Consider the following 20,512-nt stretch of genomic DNA (forward strand, 5'->3'; position numbering starts at 1 on the left):
GGGTAGGGCACCCAGGCTCTGTCTGAGCACACAGACTGTGATGGAGTTCCTGTGGGCCCAGAAGGTAGGTGGGATTGGGGATGGCCACACCTCCGTTCACCAAGCGGGTGTAGGGTGTAGTAACAAGAAGAATGTCGTACCTTTTCAGTCTTGCAGGCCCCAAGTGTGCTTGCGGTTGCACCACTCAGGAATCTCCAAGCCGTGTTGTCTGTGCCGTTAGGGTCGCTCAGTCCACTGCCAGACTGCAGCTCCGTATGTCTCCTTTTTTGGTATTTTCACGCAAATTCTTCTGCTAGTTGGGGTTTAGTCCACTTATGTATCCTTCCCTTCAAGGCTCAGGGGTCCGATATTATCTTCTGTGTCTGTGTTAATTGGTTTCCCTTTTCTTTGTTGAAGAGCATCTGTGTAGTCCTTGTGTCTAGTCTGCCATCTTGCAGGAACTCCCCGGGTTTCTCATCCATATTATAAAATGCTAGAAATGCTGAAAGTACATTACAGCAACTTTCAGTATTGTAAAAGAAAATGAAATAAATATGTCTTCTTTTGAAATTGTCAAATCAATTGTAATTTTTCTTTATTGGGTCAATTCAATTATATTTATGTTATTCTTATTGCTTATTTATTCAAACAATTAAGATAGATTTATTATTGTTATTATTAGCATCCATGTAGTAGACCCCTGACTCAGGATGACCCACGGCACAAAGAAATCAGATCATTGTGATCAACAGGGTTTTTACTGGCTAATATTTTTTCGGAATAGATCACCAGGCCTTTCATCCTAGTATTAGTCCAGAAGTGTAATCTTAGTCTAGAAGTGCCACTGAAACCTTCTTAGCATCATAGCAACACACAAACCACTGCCAATAGATGGGTAGTGGCTATTCATGATTTGTATTGGCCAGGAATTGCACCCTGGTCTCCCACATAGAATGTGAGATTTTTGTCTCTGAACACCTTGACACCTACATTGGTCATTCAGAATGTCTTTGGTAGTGTTAAATTTTCAAGTATGTTATGTCCAATCAACATTTGGGAAAAATATTTTGATTTTTTTTGAAAATTTACATAATCAAAATTATTTTTTCCTAACTTGTATCCTTTCTCATAAAATTTAGTTTTCTCTTGTCATTTCTCATTGTCATGGGCGTTTTTAAGAAGAAAAAAATGGAAGTGGGATAATTCACTTTGGATTTAGAAGGAAAATATGGAGCTATAAGAGGTAGAGGCCAGTGGTAGTAGAGGGAGGCCACAGTTTGGGCATGCAGAGCTCCTCAGGGACCATGTATAAGTACTATAATATACAAGGCCATCATTTTGACAATAAGATTCTGGAGATGAGTATTGTTGTTGTTGTTGTTGTTATGTGCCGTCGAGTCGGACCTGACTCATAGCGACCACTCCTTGGGTTTCCGAGGCAGTATCACTATGGAAGTAGATTGCCCCATCTTCCTTCCGAGGAGTGGCTGGTGGGTTTGAACCGCCAGCCTTCTGGTTAGCAGTCAAGTGCCTTAGGCACTACGCTACCAGAGAGTATATATATATCATAGTTCCAATTTCTCTCATGTTTTCAATTAAAATGTAAATAAATGTATTAAAATTATAATTTTTTAATAATTAAAAATGTAGATGGAAATTATATGTTACATCATTTAAATAACACTTAGCCTAAGACATTTGACTGCTAACCAGAAGGCTGGCCATTCAAATCCACCAACCACTCCTTGGAAGGAAGGTTAGGCAATCTACTTCCATAGTGATGTTGCTTCAGAAACCCAGGAAGGGATCACTATGAGTCTGATCTGACTTGACGACAGTGCATTTTTATTAAGCCTTTATTATGCATCAGTCATTTTTAAGACAAAAAAAAAAAAAAAAAAAAAACTGTCATGACCATAGAGTTGATTCTGACTCATAAGGACCCTAAAGAACAGAGTGGAACTTCCCCCTAGGATTTACAATGCTGTAAATCTATACAGAAGCAAGGTGTCACATCTTTGTCCTGTGTAGCAGTTGATGGGTTCAAACCATCAAACTTTTAATTACTAAACTCAGAACAAACTCACTGCCGTCCAATGGGATCTGACTCATAGAAACCCCTCCTTGGGTTTCTGAGGTGGTATCTCTACAGAAGTGCAAACAAAACAAAATGAACAAACAAACAAAAATCCCACTGCCATCCAGTCAGTTCTGACTCCTTGTGTCCCTATAATATAGAGTAGAACTGCCCCATATAGTTTCCAAGGCTTTAAATCTTTATGGAACCAGAATACCTCATCTTTCTCACACAGAATGACTGAGTGTTTGAACCACTTACTTCTTGGTTAGCAGCAAGATACTTTATCCACTGTGGCACTGGAGTTTTAATTGAACCATAGTGAGAGAACTTGACAAAAATTGGCAAGCACTACAGATCAGCCCCCGCCCCCCACCCCCCGTCACCTGACAGAGGTTTACTAGTGCTGCTCTGTACAATACCCAAAGGTGTAAACTTGTTGACGGAAGTGCTATTGAGTCAAAAGCATTTGAAATTGTAGAGCATAAGCCCAGGTCTCCAGGCTGATTAGACACAGGCAAGTGACTAAGGAATCACCAGGAAAGCAAATATTTAATATTAACTGATTTCAAATTCTTGTTTTTCTAGGTCATCATCACCTCAAGAGTGCTCCAAAAGAAGTATTCTCTCATATCTTAATCTTTCCCCACCACATTTTCCATACACAAACACACACATACTAACTGACGGAGATGAATCAATTCAAATGCAATGAATTGGTATTTCTAATGAGCAAAAGTTTTAGTAGCATGAATATAAAAATGTCCCACATACATGGAAAATGTAAGAAATTATCATGGCAATATGATATCAAAGTAAATCTTTTAAAAAATTTGTGAAGTATTCCAGATGATTTTAGTGAATCTAGATGTAGGCTTGCAGAATCTGAGGTATCTTCTTCCAAGAGTTTAGGATGACATTGGCATTTGAAAAAAAAAAAAAAATCATCTAAAGAAACATGAAGAGACATTCAGGAAGTTGAGTTTCTCTTGAAGTTTCTCAGTAGCACCCATGGGACCAGTTTCTGCCACAGCAAGATGGGCTGCAACAACCATATTCATGCCTACCAGACCTGCAGCCATAGTCACAGCCCAAGCCACCATAGTAGTTTTCAAATGACATATGGTATCAGGAGTGGAAGTTTTAGAAAGAAACAGAGAAATAATGCCTCAGATTGCATGTGAACATCTGCACAGTGCATTTTATAGAGTCAATAGTAATGTGTGTTCCCCACAGGCAGTGTTTACCACCTATTTCACACTAATTTTCATTAGAGAACTTTGAGTCTCTTGAATTGTAAGGTCAAATGAAGCCTTCATAACCAAAATTACTACAATGTCAGGATTCTTGCACTCAAATCACATGGCTTTGAAAAGAGATATTTGTTTATTCTTAGAATCTTTGCTTACTTTAGAGTTAGTCATTTGATAAATATTACCGGGTTACATGGGAGGACACAAAGCATGTGAATCTTCCTCTAAATTTGTATTTGTTAATTTCAGACATTGGTTATACACAACAGTGGATTTCTAGGAATGTTCCTTTCCTCAGTCTATCATAATGTCTGACATTTTATATTGTGCTTAATGTATGTGTGGGTACCTGGAAAGTGATGTTACTTGATACCAGATTTCTGCCAAATTCTTCATATGTTATCAGTCAAAAGCATACCTTGTCCAACAGATTATGTTTCCTATAAATTATTTTCTGTGGACCGACTTCACCTATATTTCTATGCCTCTTAATGTTGTTGTTGTTAGGTGCCATCGAGTCGTTTCCGACTCATAGCTACCCCATGCACAGCAGAACGAAACACTGCCCAATCCTGCGCCAGCTCCATGATCCCTGCTATGCTTGAGCCCATCGTTGCAGCCACTGTGTCAATCCATCTCGTTGAAGGCCTCCCCCTCTTTCGTCGACCCTCCACCCTACCAAGCATGACATCCTTCTCCAGGGAATGGTCCCTTCTGACAACATGACCAAAATATGTGAGAGGAAGTCTGGCCATTCTCGCTTCCAAGGAGCATTTCGGGTGCACTTCCTCCAAGGCAGATCTGTTAGTTCTTTTAGCAGTCCATGGTACTTTCAGCATTCTTTATTTACTCATTTATAACATACAAAGGGTGGATGTCTTAGTTAGCCTTTGATATTGTAACAAAAATATCACAAGTAGGTAGTTCTAAGCAACAGAGATTAATTTTCTCATAATTTAGAAGGCTAGAAGTATGTACTCAGGATACCAGCATAGGTGAAGGCTCTCTCTTCTCTCGAGAGAAATTATTCTCTCGATTTCTCTAGTGTTATTCTGGGCATTCCTTGGAGCTGTCCATATGGCATAGATATGGCATCTATCTTTCCCCCATTTATGCTTATTACTCTGTGCCTAAGCTGCTCTTTTATATCTAAAAGTGGTTGGTTTGAACACACTTTACCCTGATATGGCCTCATTATCACATCAAAGGAAACCCTATTCTCAAATGGGATTACATATACAGGTTAAGATTTACAACACATATTTTAGACGGGATGCAATTTAACCCATAACAGTGGATCAATCCTAAGTATAGGGCTTGATAAATTTTCAAAGTGAATACACTTGTTTAATCAGTTCTTGGTTGTAATAATTGATGTCTGTTTTCATTTAGTACCAGCCCCTAAGTATAACCTTTTTTTAATATTTGAAATCATAGATCTGTTTTGCCAATTTTTGAGTTGTATATAAATGGAATCACGTAAATAGAATCTCTGTATATATTTTATTTGTGTTAATTATTATTGTTGAATATAATTTCAATGTAAAAATATACCACAATATATTAATCTATTTTACTCTTCATATCATACGGATTATTTCCAATTTTTACCATTTAAAAATAGTACTGCCACAAATAATCTTGTACACATCTATTGGCACACTAATGCATACCATAATTTTACACAAATAACAAGCACCGTCTACATTTGTTTACCAACCACTCCTTCCCCCAGGAAGTAATTTTTATAAACATACTATGAATTTTTTTTTTTTTTTTTTTGCAGTGACCTGTAAAGGAAATTGGCACAGTGATAGTTCAAAAGTACCTCATATGAGTGAGTGGTTGGCAAACAAATGTAGAATTGTGTGTTATTTGGGTAAATATATTGTATATTTAAGACTGCTATTGCTATAATAATGTTATATTAAGAAACACAGCAAAACTCAGTGGTCATACATTATTAGCATTTATTATTTGTTTTTATCAGTGTGCTGAGATTTGGGCAATGTATTTTGGGTTTAAAGTCAAGTTATGGGTTGGTTTAAATCCTCTTCCATGTTTACCTCATCTTCCTTGGCCTGACAGCTACTAGAGATATCTTCTCAAAGGAAAAGAAAACATAGTATCAGGAAAAATCCTGACAGGTATGCACATACCTCTGTTCAAGACCTGTGTGCCAACATCTCATTGGCCAAAGGCCAAAATCATGGAGCAAGAGAATACACTCTCTTCATTATAAGGTCCTAACAAGTGTCATTGAGGTCATATAAAAAGTGGAAGCAAAGTTTACTCTTACCAAGAAGGTGAGTAAGGAAAGAAAAAAATTAGCTGAGAAATAATCTAATTTTGAGATCAGCAAAGTATTACCTGTTTTGGTCCAGAAAGTTTTACTGGAAAACATTCACCTGCATTCATTAACGTATGGTCACCGCTTGCTTTCATGCTACTGTGGCAGAGTGGAGAAGTTGAAACACACACCATAAGGTTTTTACAGAAAATGTTTGACCACGGCTAATTAATCTGTCAAAACAAGCAAAATGTCATTATTATAGTCATGTATGGCTTGACGGCAGTATGTGTGTGTGTGTGTGTGTGTGTGTTTAATTGACTTAGTAGAGTCCATTGCAATGGACTTCATGAGTCTAGAAAATCAGAACTATTTACTTTGGTACTTCAGTCTTTTATTTTATATTGTCATGCATCTCATATTTCATATATTTATGTCTAAAAATAATTGATCATTATTACAATTATGATTGTTTCCGAGGTGGTATCACTATGGAAGTAGATTGACCAATCTTCCTTCTGAGGAGTGGCTGGTGGGTTTGAACCACCAGCCTTCTGGTTAGCAGTCAAATAGCTTAGGCACTATGCCACCAGAGCTCCCAAATATACTATATAAGTTCACCTTTTGTCTCCTCATATTCTCATTTTTTCTTTTGCTTTTCTTTCCAGGATTCTAATTGAATAAACTTTACATGAATATTGTAGAGAGAGAACATACAATGGTATTACTTTTCACCACAGAGGTTTTAATTTTTGTCTTAGGCTATTAGAAAAACAATTGTTTGCCTTAACCCAATCAAGACCTGAGATGAAATGAAGTTTCTGTAATTTTGGTATGGCTCTATCTACTCTATTTTCCCCAGCCTATGTAGGGTACTTATGCTTTTTAATTAAGGGTGCTGCTTCTTTACAACTCCAGAGTTGTAGCAATTGTTTTCTGATATGGACAAAAAAACATCTCACTGGTTTGCAAATGATTCTGCTTGGCCTCTTAAGAAACTAACCCTTGTCACTTCAGAATCTGGAAAATATTTCATTAAGAATTCTATTGGTGTAATATTTCCACCAGAGTCTCCTTGCCTGCTCCTTAAATCAAAAAATAGGAATTTTAGCTCACATTTCCACAATTTCTGCCTCTTCAGAATATTTCTCAGTTTTTAATTTTTTCATCTTTTCTCCAGTTTACTGCATTTTATTAGTTTGAGCTTCTCAATTAAAATATAACTACTTAAATGTAGGAAAACAAATCTAATTCAGGAGAAAGTAAATAGATACAGATATATACATTTGAGAAACTGAGACTTTTAGGTAAGAAATCAAACAGTCTAATCTTAATTTGATACTGAAAAATATCTAATGGATTCGACCAATTATTTTGTACTCATATGTGTTTTTTCAAAAAATTAGAATAAAAAGCGGTATTTTGAAGTGTATCTGGCCACTGTGTTCGTGTATCAGAATATCACTATTAATACTGGTATTTTAAATACGATGTTGCCTGTACTATTCTTTAAGGAGCTCTGGTGGTGTAGTACCTAAGGATTTGACTGCTAAACAGAAAGCTGGAGGTTCAAATCCACCTGCCACTCCTTGGAAGGGAGACTCTGCAATCCACTTCTGTACAGATACTGTCTTGGAAACCCAAAAAAGGGATCACTATGTGTCGGAATCAACTCAACTTGATGGAAGTGAGTTAGTTTTTTGGTTTGGTACTATATTTAATGAAAATGTTTTTTAAAATCATGTAATATTCACTGAGGCTGAGCTCTGCCTAATGTAATCTAATCATTTGTATTGGAAAAGGTATAAAACCAAAATATATGCAATTTTTAAATGATCTGATGTAAAAGATAGCCATTATTGTTACAACTAGCCATGTTTTAAATATTACCATATTTTCACATGTAACACACTTGTGTATATCATGTGCACACATGTAATGTATGTAGCACCCATCAGAAGTTACCATGCGAAGAAGTTCTATGGCTTGCAAAAAAAAACATATAACGTTCATGCTGTTTGCATGAAAATACTGTAAATAAGAGTAGAAGCAGACATAGATGGTAGAACACATGAAAAAATATTTTTAAAGATAGATTTCTTATAAGCACTTATAAGAATTATAATTAATTATAATTATATATTATAATTAGTTGGAATTAATTAACTTTTCTTTATCCTTTTCATTTTAGGCAGATTATAACCACAACAGGGCTCTCTCTCTTTTGCCTTCTTTCTCTCCTTCTCTCTCTGTGTGTCTTTTTATACATACATACACAATCATGAATAGACATGAATAATTAATTGTACACAACACTCAAACATACATCCTAAAATGATAGTGATAATTTAGTATTAATGTAATGAAACAGTATTTTCAACTGTATGGAATTTAATTAATAATAAATTTTTATTTAATAGTTGAAAATTAACTTTTGCACAGAGCTATAGAGTTATTAAAACATCAAAGGAAATTATATTTGTAACTATTAGACAATCCAAATGATAATGATGAATCAAGATGGTGTGTGTGGAATTTCATTAATTTTTCTGGATTAGTTTAGTATAAAGTTCACATTTTGAAGCAAGTTTAGAATTTCTCATGTGAAGAATCCTTGAGGCACTGTCAGTAAAACAGAAACATGTGACCAACATGCTGAGTAGCTCTGGAAATTGTTCAGTAGAAGTCATAGGTCCAGTATTTTCTGTAACACAGTGGGCGGCAGCAGTTGTATCTGCAGCCACCATAACCACAGTCATAGCCATAGCCATAACTATAGCCCAGGCCTCCATAACCATAGTTCAGCCCACGATAGTAGTTGCCATAATAGCACATGGTGTCAGAAGTGGAAGGCTCCATTGAGGAGCTAGGAGCAGATGTCTTCAGTCTGAGTGTCACTGTAAGCCACAGATCTTTTATACAGTATTAGCTGTGGGTGCGAAAACCACAAGCGGTGCTGCATCATACATCTTACTAATTTACTTCAGACAAAGTAGTGAACAGCTTGATTTATGAGTCATAATGAGGCTCTCATAACTGAAATAATTTTGTTCCTATGTCAGGATTGCACCAGCAATTCATGAGCTTTTAAAAATGAATGCCTGTTTTATTTTCAAGGTGTTCTCGCACTCTATATTTAGTTAGTTGAATACAAATGACCGAATTACATAGTGTGACCAAAAACATGAAAATGAATATCCCATTTTGTTTAGTTTTGTTTTCATTCCTCCATTAGAAGTAAGAAAGAGGATTTTTTTTCGTATTATTTTTAAATGAGTCTTATTTGGAAAAACATGTTTTCTGGGACTTGTCATGATGTATTGATTTACTTTCTACTATCTACCTATCTTTCTATCATCGTTATCTATCATCTATCTATATTCATATGCTCTTATAAATATACCTCTTCCTTCTACCTCAATGTGACTAGATATTGGTTGTTATTAGAATATACGCATAAAAAAAATCTCACTGCCATTGAATTGATTCTGACTCATAGCGACCCCTCCTTGGGTTTCCAGGGTGGTATCTCTATAGAAGTAGATTGCCCAGTCTTCCTTCGGAGGAGTGGCTGGTGTGTTTGAACTGCCAGTCTTTTGATTAGCAGTCAAAGGGCTTAGGCACTACACCACTAGAGTCCCTTTATATATATACATATGCACATGTATATATGTTGTTGTGTTGTTGTCATGTGTCGTCGAGTCAGACTTGACACATAGCAACCCCCTCCTTGAGTTTTTGAGGCAGTATCACTACGGAAGTAGATAGCCCAACCTTCCTTCTGAGGAGTGGCTGGTGGGTTTGAACCACCAGCCTTCTGGTTAGCAGTCAAGTATGTATATATGTTATTTATGTTTTTTGGACCCTATGTCCAACAGAACAAAATATTGCCCAGTCTTGCACGAGCCTCACAGTACTTACTGTACCTGAGCAATTGTTCCAGCCACTGTGTCAATCCATCTTGTTGAAGGTCTTCCCCTTTAATGCTGCCCCTCCACTTTTCCAAGCATGATGTCCTTCTCCAAGGGTTAGTCCCTACTGATACCATGACCAGGGTAGGTGAGACAAAGTCTGGCCATTCTTGCTTCCAAGGAGCATTCCAGTTGCACTTATTACAAGATGGATTTATTAGTTCTACTGGCAGTCCATGGCACTTTAATATTCTTCACCAACACTTCGACAAAAACATCAATTCTTCTTTGGTCTTCCTTACATTGTTCATCTTTCACGTGCATATGAGACTATTGAAAATACTATGGCTCGGCTTAGGTTCACCATAGTCTTCAAAGAGACATCTTTGCTCTTGAGCACTTTAAAGAGGTCTTTTGCAGCACATTTTCCCAGTGCAATACATCATCTAATTTATTGACTGCTGCTTCCATTGGTGTTGGTTGTGGAACAAAGTAATATGAAGTCTTTGACAATTTCAATCCTTTCTCCATTTATATATATATAATGGTGCTACACTCACAAATATATACATACATACATACATATATATACATATACATACATATGTATATATATGTATGTATGTATATATTTGTGAGTGTAGCCCCATTTGCTTTTCCACACATGTTCACCTTGTGTATCTATCCATGTACTCACTGGTAGACTATTGTTGTTGCTGTTATTACAGACAGAATTGTATACCAAATAGTTTATGCTTTCATTGTCTTTAATTATTTCTTCTATGACCAAGTCATTCTTAAGGAGGGAATCGTTCACTTTCCACTTGTTTGCTCTTTTACTGTTCTTCTTCCTATTGTTGATTTCTAATTTTATAGTATTGTGATCTGAGAAGATGCTTTGCAGTATTTTGATGTTTTTAAATTTACTAAGGCTTGCTTTATCTAACATATGGTCTATCCTGGAGAATGTTCCATGTGCACTGAAAAAGAATGTATATTGGCCTGCTGTTGGGTGAAGTGCTCTCTCTGTACATGTCTGTAAGGTCAATTTGGTGGATTATATTGTTTAGCTCTTCTGTGTCTTTGTGGAGTTTCTTTCCAGTTGTTCTGTCTTTCATTTAAAGTGGTAAATTAAAGTCTCTTACTATGACTGTGGAGTCATCTATTTGCTGTTTCAATTCTGTTAAAGTCTGATTTATTTATTTTAAGTCTCTTTCTTTGGGTCCATAGATATTTGTTATGGTTATATGTTCTTTTTCGATTGATCCTTTAATCATTATATAATGTCCTTCCTTGTCTCTTATGATGATTTGTGTCTTAAAGTTAATTTGATCAGAAATTAATATACCACTCCTGCTCTTTTTTCATTGCCATTTGCTTGGTATTTCTTTTTTCAACCTTTGATTTTTAGTCTATTTTTGTCTTTGTCTCTAAACTGTGGCTCTTAGAGACAGCATATTGATGGGTTATGTTTGTTTAATCCAGTCTGTAACTCTCCATCTCTTGAGTGGTGCATTTAATCCATTGACATTCAGTGTAATTATCAATAAGTGTGAATTGGTTGCTGTAATTTTGTTATGTGTTTTTTTCTAGTGTTCCTGGTTTCTTTGTTCCATAAGATTTTCTGTGCTGAGCTTATTATGTTCATGAAACGTGTTATCATTTCCTTTTTTGTTATTGTTTTAGTATTTGCTAAACATTTGTGCTTCTGCTTTTTTTTTTTTTTCTTTTTTTAATTGTGGTGTGAAGGTGTATCCTTTTTCTTTTAAGTTACCCTGTGAGTTATAATTTTCTCTTTGAGATTACAACAGTCCATCCTATCTTGCAACTCTCTTGACTTCCTCACCATTTAGAAGTTCTGTAACTACACAATTTTTACCCTCTTTTTGGTTTGTAATTGTCCTCATTTGCCAATTGATGTCTCTGGTTCCCTGTTTACAATCTTGTAAGCTCATTTTACTTTGGATACTTTCATAGCTGTGTTGGTTTCTGGGTTACATCATCTTGTGTATTAATGGTCAGTTGTTGTTTGCTATTATTGGTTCTCTGTTCAAAGGACTCACTTTAGTATCTCTTGTGTGGTTAGTCTGGTTTTAACAAATTTCTGTTATCTGGAAATCTCTTAATTTCACCAAGATATCTGAGGGACAATTTTGCTGAGTATATAATTCTTGGTTGGAAATTTTTCTGTTTCAAGATTTTATGTATACCATCCCATTGCCTTCTCGCTTGCATGGTGTTTCTACTGAGAAATCAGAGCTTAGTCTTATGGGTTGTCCTTTGTAGGTAACTTTTCATTTTCCCTGTGCTACTTTCAAGATTATTTCTTTATCTTTGGTTTTGATCAGTTTGATCATGATGTGTCTTGATGATTTTCTTTTGGGATCTATCCTGTTTGAGGTTCATTGGACTTCCTGAATGGATATAGTCCCACCTTTCATCATATCAGAGAAGTTGTCTACCAACAAATTTCAGACAATTTTCTCAGTGGTTTTCTTTTTCTATTCCTGTTCTGGAATTCCAATGACATGTAGGCTATTCCTTTTGAGGGTATCCTGCATGAAGCTTAGGCTTTCTTCATTTTTCTTTTTTTTAATTTAATCTTTTTTTCTGATTGATCCCTTTCTAAAGAAGTATTCAGGCTTTAATTTTCAATCTCATTTATTCTGTCTCCCATTGATTCTATTCTGCTACTTTTCCCTTTCAATGTGTTATCTATTTCTGAAAATGTAGTATTCATCTTCTGGATTTCCATCTGTAGATTTTATATCATTTCTAATTTTTCATTTATTTTGTAATTTTGTTCTTGTATTATCTTCCAAAATTGTTCTAGGATCTTGTCTGTGTTTTCTTTAATTTTCTCAGTGTTTTCCTTGATCTGTCTCTCAACCCTTTGAAGATACTTAAGTATAATTCTTTTGAATTCCTTATCAGGGAGTTCCAATGCTGCTTCTTTCTCAAGGATGTGTTCTGGGTCTGTATTCTGCTCCCTTGTTTCTACCACTTTATCTTGCTTCTTTGTGTGGAATGTAATGGTCTGTTGTCTGCAAGACATTGTGACATTATTGTATTTAGATCTCTGTTAACTGTTTATGAAGAGCAGTTAAGGGTGAGTCAGGTTGTTCTTGGTGGTCGTTTATCATTGGCCATTTGGTGGAGAAGAAAGTAGTGGCTATCACTCAGTAAGTAGAGGTATAGGAGGTGCAGTTGTGTCATATGGGCACCATTGCTGTATCCCACTCAGATAAAAGCAACATTTGAAAAACCACTCAAAAACTAAAAGCAAGTGGACAAAAATATATGCTACAGAAACACACAAGAACAATCACCAAAAAATGAAACAAAGCAAAACAAAACAAAACAAAACAAAACCCACAACAATCTGGAGATGGGGCAATAAGGTAAAAGAGGTAGAGTAGGAGAATAATGAAGAAAAAAATGCAAAAAAAAAAAGCAAAAAGAAAATCAAGGAATGGGGTAAATCACAAGAAAGAAAAAAAAAATAGGAACCAGGAACAGGGAAGAGAGAAAAAGCTGAACACTAGAACCTGGGAAGGGAATAATAAAGAATAATAATAAAATCACTAAAATAATAATAGTAATATTAATAGTAATAATCTTAAAACAGACATAAACAAACTAAAAAAAAAAAAAAGGGAAAAAATATCTGGGCAGGATGGGGCAGGGTACCTCGGCTCCTTAAGAGCACACAGACTGGAATGGAATTCCTGCTGGCCCAGAAGGTGGGTGAGAGTGAGGGATTGCCACTCTGTTCAACAAGAGAGAATGGGATAGAAGAGTAACAAGGGGAATATCACACCTTTCCAGTCTTTCCTGTCTGGAATGTCCTTACAGTCCCCAGCAAGTGGCGCCTATTTTCAGGTCCCTGGAATCTGAGAGAAGGCTGCCATTTTAAATATGGAAAATGGTCAAACCGGTTGTAAACATTCAAAATGGCTGCCCCCTCTGGAGAGCCAGAAGTCCACAGCTCAGCTTGTCTCCCTTTTTATCACTTCCCCTTTTATTCACCAGCCATGAATACAGTTCTCCATGCAGCCCCTGGCTACAAGAGCTGCTTTTTAGGTTCATTCTTAGGTCCTTACACCACTTGGGAATATCCAAGCTGTCTGTGCCACCAAGCTTACTGACAGATCACTGCTCCACATGTCTCCTTTTTGGGAATTTTCATGCAGTTTCTTCTACTAGTTGGAGTTTAGTCCACTTCTGTATCTTTCATTTCAAAGCTCAGGTCTCCAGGATAATCTTCTATATATGTGTTAATTGGTTCCCCTTTTCTTTGTTGAAGAGAGTCTATGTAGTTTGTCTGCCTATTCCATCATCTTACCAGAACTCCTTCCTTTTCTTTAATTTTCAAGTGTCTTCCTTTGCCTTTATCATTTTGTTCTGACCTCCCACTTATTATATATTGCTTTCCCTTCACCTAAGTTAATATGTGTCTACCCTCTAGTTCGTGATATACCCTATCTTCCCTTCCTAGCCTTGGTAATGTTCAAAGAATATTTCTTTATATGTGCAAACTTTCTTTCCTTTTTAAATTTTTTTTAAATTTTTATTGTGATTTGTGTAAAAGTTTACAGAGTAAATTCATTTTCCTTATGACAGTTCACATACACTTTGCCTCATGACATTGACTGCAATCTCTGACAGTACAACAGCTCTCTTCCCACTTCCTTCCCATAGAAGGTGGGTGTCCTGCCTTCTCATGCACTCCTGCCTCCGAGCTATCTCACTATGCATACACAAACCTTCTATTCTCCAATGATTGATTCCTCCAAGGAGTGTATCTACCTAATGTAAATGTTCAATTCATATAACTGTTTTTTGTTTGGCTGGAAGACACAGGAGTGTATTCAATTCCAGACTGGAAGGGTAGCTAGAGGCCATAGTCTCAGGGGTTCCACCAGGCTCTATCAGACCAGTAAGTCTGGTCAGTTTTTTTTTTTTTTTTTATGATTTTGAGTTTTTTTCCACATTGCTTTCCCACTCTATTCAGGATCTCTTCCATGGATACACCTTTGAGTGGTTGACAGAGTAGCTAGGCACCATCTAGTTCTTCTGGTCTCACAGTCATGTAGGCTGAGGATCATATGGTGTAACAGTCCCTTGGACTAATTCTTTCCATGTGTCTTTAGTTTTCTTCATTCTTCTTTACTCTGGATGAGGAGAGACCCATAGTTGCATCTAGACGGCTTCCTGTAAGCTTTTAAGGTCCCCGTCAAAACTCACCAAGGTAGGATATAGAACAATATCTGTGCATAGTATGTTATGCCAACTGAGTTTGATGTCCCCTGTGAGCATGGTTCTGAGCCCACAGGTCCGAATGCTTGCTCCCTCTGTGTAGCTCACTGTGGCCAAAAAGTGACTACAAGCTTGTGCCTTAGCAGCTCTACTATATACCTGGAAATTCTTACAGAACATGCAAATACATTTGTAGAAACATTGACTGCCAATCCTGTACATGGTCATGGACACACTTCCCTCTGCATAGACATACCTAATAGTTCAGCCTGTTTATTATCTATCCACCTGAATACCAATGTTTTCCATCACTGATAACATAGCACTGTATGTGCAAAAGGGTTGATCTTTGTTGTCTGTACCTCCCATGCACTGCTCTATGTCTTCCTTTTCCTCAATGTCACTGTGTTGATCACTCACAATTGGTACATTGCCCTTCTCTTCATCCAAATCAATATTGTGTCTACCTATCTAGCACTGATCCCTCTCTTCTCCCACTCCCCTCCCCTCCCACCCCTGGTTACCAACAAAGACAATTCCTTTCCATATATAAACCTTTCCCTGACTTTTTACAATAATGGACTACTACAATATTTGTCCTTTTGTGGTTGATTTATTTCACTCAGCATACTGGCCTCCAAGTTTATCCATGCTATGTGGTGTTTTGCAACACATATTTTTCTTTAGGGTTGCATAGTATTCTCTTGTATGTATGTATCATGGTTTGGTTATCCATTTTTCTGTTGATAGGCATGTAGGTTGTTTCCATCTTTTTGTTATATTAAATAGTGCTGCTATGAGCATATTGTTGTTGTTGTTATATGCCATCGAGTCGGACCTGACACATAGCGACCCCTCCTTGGGTTTCTGAGGCAGTATCACTATGGAAGTAGATTGCCCCATCTTCTTTCCGAGGAGTGGCTGGTAGATTTGAACCACCAGCCTTCTGGTTAGCAGTCAAGTGCCTTAGGCACTATGCTACCATGGGTGTGCATATATCTGTTCATGTCCTGACTCTCACTTCTTTAGGATATATACCTAGTAATGGGGTTGCAGGGTCAAGTGGTATTTCTTATTCCAGCTTTTTAAGGAATTACCATACTGCTTTCAACAGTGGTTATATCATTTTACCATCCCACCAACAGTGTGTGAGAGTCCCAATCTCTCCACATCCTCACCACCATTTGCTCTTTTCTGTCTTGTTGAACTTTGCCATTAGTGCTAGGGTGAGATGGTATCTCATTGTTGTTTTGGTTTGCATCTCTCTAATGCCTAATGATCATGAACATTTCTTCATGTGTTTGTTGGCCACCTGAATATCTTCTGCTTTGGTGCCACTCTGAGAAGAATATTCCAAAAATAGGATGCCTTTAACAAACAGGAGTTTATTCTCTTACAATTTAAAAGTTAGAAGTACAAGTTCCAGGTGCCAGGCTCTAGCAGCTGGGTGAAAGGCCCTCAATCTTAGGCTTCAACTCTGCCTCCTGCTCCCAGCCCACTGAAGAGGGAGACTTTTCTTTATTCAGCTCCTGGCTGGTGAGGCTGACAAACCCAAGGTCAATAAGTAACAAGGCACAGTCCTGATATTACCAAACCATACAGCAGGCCATTAATTCAAGTCCATTAAAAGTCCCAAGATTGGCAGAGCATGACACGCTGCTAAACAACTCAGGTGCATGCTGGGTTCAAGTGTGCCATAAGCTCGAGACCATTCCCAAAGTTGCTTCTTATATATGGGAAGCAAACCACATCCCTAAAGCAGCTACTCAGCTGCTTGTAGTAGATCCCACCATGGAGTAAATTGCCAGTCTCATCATGGAGAATAACTACCACCAGCTGCCCAGTCAGTCAACCAGGCCCCATCAAGTTGACACACAATCTTAACTATCACATCCTCTTTGGTAAAGTGAATTGGATTATTTGTCTTTTTGTTTTAAAGGTGTTGGAGTTTTCTATAAATTGTAGAGATAAGTCCCTTGTCAGATATGTCATTACCAAATATGTTTTCCCAATCTGTAGGTTCTCTTTTTACTCTTGGAGAAGTTTTTGGAAGCATATAAAAATTAATTTTTCAAAGGTCCCTTTCCTCTAGTTTCTCTTCTGCTGTTTGTGCATTTGGGTTATGCTTGATAGTCTATTTATGCCATGTATTAGGGCACCTAGATCCTTGAGGAACTTTATAGTTTTACATTTCATATTTAAGTCTTTGATCCATCTGGACTTAGTTTTTGTGTATGGTGTGAGGTACAGATGTTATTTCATTTTTCTGCAAATGGATAGCCAGTCTATGTGTAAATTTTTCTTGACTTTTTAAATGAGTGGTCTCATGCTATGTCCATATTTTTGTGATTGTTTAATTGCACTCACCATAATGTCCTATAGGTTTATCCATATTATAGGATAGTTGATAGATGCATTATTCTTCTTTAACTTTGAATAATATTCCATTGAGTGTATGTAACATAGTATATTCATTCATCCCATTGATGTGTATTTAGGTTGTTGCCATGTTTTGCCATTGTGAATAATGCTGTGAAGAAGAAGGGTGTCCATGTATTTGTTCTTGTTGTTCTGGTCACAGCTCTTATTTCTCTATGCTATATAGCTGAGCAAATAATCCAAGAAGCTGAACTATATGAAGAAAAAGGTGGCATCAGGATTGGAGGAAGAATAGTTAACAACCTGAGATATGCTGACGATACAACTTTGCTTGCTAAAAATGAGGATGACTTGAGGCACTTACTGATGAAGGATGAAGAATACAGTCTGCAGTATCGATTACGTCTCAATATAAAGAAAACAAAAATCCTCACAACTAGACCAATGAGCAGCCTCACAATAAATGGAGAGAAAATTGAGGTTGTCAAAGAATTCATGTAGCTTGGTTCTACAATCAATGCCAATGGAAACAGCAGTCAGGACATTAGACGACGTATAGCACTGGGAAGGTCAACCGCAGAGGAACTGTTTCAAGTGCTGAGGAGCAAGGATGTCTCCTTGAGGAGTAAGGTGTACCTGACACAAGCCATGATATTTCCAATCGCTTCCTATGCATGTGAGAGTTGGACAATGAATAAGGAAGACCGAAGAGAGTTGATGGTTTTGAGTTGTGGTGCTGGTGAAGAATGCTGAAAGTACCTTGGACTGCTAAAAGAACTAACAGATCTGTTCTGGAGGCAGTGCACTCGAAATGCTCCTTGGACACGAGAATGGCCAGACTTCGTTTCACCTACTTTGGTCATGTTGTCAGAAGGGACCATTCCCTGGAGAAGGATGTCATGCTTGGTAGGTGGAGGGTCGGCGAAAGAGGGGAAGGCCTTCAACAAGATGGATTGACATGGTGGCTGCGATGATGGGCTCAAGTATAGCTGGGATCATGGAGCTGGCGCGGATCAGGCAGTGTTTCCTTCTGCTGTGCATGGGGTCACTATGAGTTGGAAACAACTCGATGGAACCTAACAACAATAACAACATATAGGTAATAATATGATTGCTGGGTCATATTGCATTTCTATTTCCAACTTTTTACTGAAGACCATAGTGTAATCCACAGCAGCTGAACCACTTTACAGTTTCATCAACATTAATACAAGAGTTCCAGTCTCATTACACAGCAGCATTTTTCAGCTTTGCCATTAATACTGAGGTGAGATGATATCTCTCTTTTTTTTTTTTTAATTTTAATTTGGGTGAAAGTTTACAAAGAAAACTCACTTTCCATGCAGCATTTCATATACATTTTGTCTCATGACATTGACTACAACTTACCACAATGCAACAGCTCCTTTCCCACTTCCTCTTGGTAGTTACTTCTTCCCTGTATCCATCCCTCCGCACTCCTGCCCCCTGAACTGTCACCCTGTGTCCTTCTTCCTCCCATGATTGTTATCTCCAAAGAGTGTATCTACCTCAGGTAAGTGTTCAACTCATCTGCCTATCTTTTGTTTGGCTGGAAGCCACAGGTGGGGGTTCAATTCCAGACCTGAAGGGGAGCTACGGGCCATAGTTTCAGTGGTTTCACTAGGCTCTATCAGACCAGCAAACCTGATACCTCCCCCCATTTTGTTTTCCCAAATGATTTTGAGTTTTGTTCCAAATTGTTCTCCCTCTCTATCCAGGATCTCCTACATAGATACCCCTCTGGGTGGTTGACAGTGCTAGCCAGGCACCATCTAGTTCTTCAGGTCTCATAGTTATATAGGCTGCAGATCGCATGGTGTACCAGTTGCTTGGACTAATTGTTTTCAAGAATCTTTGTTTTTCTTCATTCTTCTTTGCTCTGGACGAGGAGAGATCTACTGTTGCATCTAGATGGCTGCTTGCAAGCTTTTAAGGTCCCAGTTGCTATTCGCCAAAGTAGGATGTAGAACAATGATTTGTGTAGTATGTTATGCCAATTGAGCTTGATGTCCCCTGTGACTATGGTTCTGAGCCCACAGGTTCAACCACTTGTTCTCTCTGGGTAGCGGCCTGTGACCAAGAAGTGACTACAATCTTCTCCCTTGTCAGCTCTACTATACACCTGGGAATTCAGATCACACAAATACACTCATAGGACCATTGTCTGACAACTCTATATATAGTCTTGGGTACACTCCCCGCTTCATAGACATACCTAATATTTCAGCCTGTTCACCTATCTATCCGCTAGTATACCCATGTTTGCTGACAACACATTACTGTATGTGCAAAAGGGTTCATCTTTGTTGTCTGCACTTCCCATGAACCTCTCTATGTCTTTCTCTTCCTCAATGCCACCATGTTGATCACTCACATTTGGTACATTGCCCTTCTCTTCAACCAAACCAATACTTATCTCTACCTATCTAACAGTGTTCTCTCCCCTCCCCTCCCACCCATGGTAGCCAACAAAGAAAATTTCCTTCCATATATTAACCTTTCCTTGACTTTTACAATACTGGACTAATACAATATTTGTCCTTCTGTGATTGACTTATTTCACTCAGCATAATGTCCTCCAAGTTCATCTACATTATACAGTGTTTTGCAGATTTTACATTGTCTTTAGTGTTGAATAGTATTCTATGTGTGTATGTACTGTAGTTTGGTTATCCATTCCTCTGTTGAATGACACCTAGGATGTTTCCATCTCTTTGCTATTGTAAATAGTGCTGTGATGAACATGTATGCGCATATGTCTGTTCTTGTCATGGATCTCACTTCTTTAGGATATATACCTAGTAATGTATTGGCTGCATCAAATGGTATTTCTAATTCCAACTTTTTAAGGAATCACCATACTGCTTTCCACAGTGATTGTACCATTTTACAGTCCCACCAGCAGTGTATGAGAGTCCCAATTTCTCCACATCCTCACCAGCATTTGTTATTTTCTGTCTTGTTGAACTTTGCTACTCGTGCTGGGGCAAGATGATATCTCATTGTTTTGATTTGTGTGTCTCTAATGGCTAATGATAGTGAGCATTTCTTCATATATTTGTTGGCTGGCTGAATATCCTTCTTGGTGAAGTATCTATTCATGTCTTCAGCCCACTTTTTACTTGGATTATTTGTCTTTTTATTATTGAGATGTTGGGGTTTTCTATAAATTCTAGAAATAAGTCCCTTGTCATATATGTCATTGCCAAATACTTTTTCCCAATCTGTAGCTTCTTTTTTGACTCTTTTGGAGAAGTTTTTGGAAGTATATAAAAATTTAGGGAGCTCTGGTAGCATAGTGCCTAAAGGCACTTGACTGCTAACCAGAAGGCTGGTGGTTCAA

This window comes from Orycteropus afer, unplaced genomic scaffold (genome assembly GCF_000298275.1).
Source record: "Orycteropus afer afer isolate SDZICR_OR568_19922 unplaced genomic scaffold, OryAfe1.0 scaffold00078, whole genome shotgun sequence".
In the NCBI taxonomy this organism is placed as follows: Eukaryota; Metazoa; Chordata; class Mammalia; order Tubulidentata; family Orycteropodidae; genus Orycteropus; species Orycteropus afer.